Here is a 2705-nt window from a genome sequence, read left to right as displayed (position 1 = left end):
CCTTTAAATTTTTGGTTGTTTCTGTATTTAAAACAGACATGATTCTTGCAAGCAACAGATTAGAGAATTGGGTCCATGGATACTCAAAGGTATTACTGAAATATGTGTTAATAGTGATCATCATGTTGTTAGCTTTTGTGTTATTTGTTTCCTCAGTGGTATATTTTTTTACAGATTAGAAAAGGAATTTATCTGTTTCTATATGAGAACACAATCAAATCAAATATAGAGGCATTTTACAAAGTAGTTACCATCACATTTGCCTTCCTAGTTCCTCCCTCTGTCACATACAATAGTCTCTATGCACAATACAACACTTCAGTGGTATATTTTAAAAAATAATTATGTGTTCTATTTCTTTTCACAACTACTCTGCTCATTCTACTCTTCAGTCCAAAATACAGCTTTTGATGCATTCTTTATGTTTGCCTTGTTGGAGATAAGATTATTTAGGTTGTTTATATCATGGAAAGTTTTTCTGTCAATTATGGCAGATAGTTTTGTCTCATATATTATGTGTGCCTGAAGCATCATTTTTGTCTCTTTTCATTTATTTTGAAGTCTGTTTTGTTAGAAATTGGGGTAGAGAAAACTGATTGTTTGTTGTTCCTATTTGCTTAAGATACTTTTTTCATCCTTTCCATTTTAGGTGAGTCCTAACTTTGAAGGTAAGATGAGTTCATTATACACCACACAAAAAATTGTTTCTTTTTTCAACATGAGTGTTTTGATTGGGACGTAGAGACCACTGGTACTTAAAGTCATTATTGAAAAATGTTATCTGTAGTCATTTTGTAGTTTTGATATTTTGAGTTCTTAATTGTAGATTATGTTTCAATTATTATAACTCCATTGGCTTTCTTTCTAGAATATACTTTCTATACTTAGTACTGTCTTCAATTTAGTAAATTACAAAATATGTAGCATATAAACTCACTTCTGTTCCTTAGGCTAAAACCAAGGGAAATGAGAAGATATATATATATATATATATATGCTCATGCACAATGCACATGGTAGCATTCAATACAGGTAAATCTTGGTATTAATCCAGATATAGAAACTCAGTGCTTGAACAGAGAGTGCATGGAACATCCATACAATGAGAAACTAGTCAGTGTGGTAGTTGACAGTCCTCTTACACTGTCTATAGCACTGACGGACTTTACAAACCTGACAGTATTTGGAAGTGTTTTAGCTGTTGTCTTTAATACCAGCAATTGAAAAAAAGAAGTAGCAGGATTGCATCTAGCCAAAGGACAGACTGAGGACATAGTTATAGGTCAGCCTGGGATACAGAGACACACAAAAATGGATAGTTAAATGTGCTGAGACAAAATACCACAGCTTGAATATATGACTACACTTTTATCTTTAAGGTTGGCATATAATTCCAAGGTATGGATAATGCATAAATTATTCACTGTTGTGCTTCAAGTGGCTTCCTATTTTTAGCATGAAATTTCAGGCTGTCATGACAATCTGAATGGCCTAATATTTGGGGCCAAACTTCATTGTGAGTCTGTAAACAGTGGAAGATGAAAATATTAGATGGTATGTGGATTATCAACCTGCAAGTAAGTGTTACCACAAAGCCAGCCCTTCTGAATTTGATTAGAACATACACTCTGCATATTTCTTAGTCAAACACCCACCTGCTCAACAAAACCGTCTGTAGTGGTACTTCCCCCTCAGACGACAATATTCTAGGCCTAAAGAGTCCATCCTAATGATGCCCTGTGTTTCTTTACAGTTGCCAGGTGTTCAGTGTCACTGTTGTAATGGTCAGCAGGCATGCCAGCCGGCAGCTAGGAGGCTTTGCTGCGGCTACAGTAGCATGGATCCTTTGCAGTATATCTATTAGCCTCCCTCAATGGTGAGTGTGGTGTTTCCATGAACCCATGGATTCCAAGCCCCTCATGACATTAGTGGGGATGTGGAGAACCTGCGTGTACCACCAGGAAAGCAATTCCAACATTTGAAGAGTGTGTTACCAATATACCTACCAGGATAATTTCATTCCTTTGGATATTCGTGTTGCTCAACATCTGCTACTGATTTCCAGCATACTTGGCGTGATTGCGACAGTCTCCGTCATTAATGCTCTTTGGAAAATTTACTCAGGAAGAATCTGGAGGAAATCTTCCTACAATCCATTCTTCTTTCCAGGGCTTCTGAACATCATTGCTAGCATCTTAGTCTTCCATTCTATCTTGTACAATTATTTGTCCATCATTCGCAACGATGGGATTGCCTTCCCTCCATCTTTCCGAACACCATCTTCTCCAGACACCCAGAAAGCTGGCACTGCCCTGGCAATGGTAACTCTTTCTTCCGTCTTATTTTTAGTGGGTTGCACAATTTCCCTTTCTTTCACACTTCACCTGCGCTCCCGAATCCACTCAAACACTTAAATGTAAATTTCCAATTTACATAGATTTGAAAATCCAAAATTACAAGGAGTAATCACAAGTATTCTTGAGACTGCTACCTAAAATTCTCAAATCACAACTATGTTCAAGGACGGCAAGTGGATCTCCAGTTATATTCCTCTTTTGGTTGATTCAGTATTTCATTGAGTGGCTTACGGATTTTCATTAAACAAAATCTTGCATACATAGTCTTATGAGCTCTGGATTTTAATTACTGTTGCTGAAGGTAAATAATCTGGGAACATAGTAGATATGGAAATGAATGTCAGAATA

General features: G+C 36.6%; 1 pseudogene; it reads left to right on the top strand.

The window, feature by feature from the left end:
- Positions 1 to 1781: 1781 nt before the first annotated feature.
- LOC101844744 lies at positions 1782 to 2414 on the top strand (annotated as a pseudogene).
- The last annotated feature ends 291 nt before the right edge of the window (positions 2415 to 2705 follow it).

The sequence above is a fragment of the Mesocricetus auratus genome, unplaced genomic scaffold (genome assembly GCF_017639785.1).
Source record: "Mesocricetus auratus isolate SY011 unplaced genomic scaffold, BCM_Maur_2.0 Super-Scaffold_100003, whole genome shotgun sequence".
Classification (NCBI taxonomy): Eukaryota; Metazoa; Chordata; class Mammalia; order Rodentia; family Cricetidae; genus Mesocricetus; species Mesocricetus auratus.
This window is presented reverse-complemented; position numbering and strand designations above follow the sequence as displayed.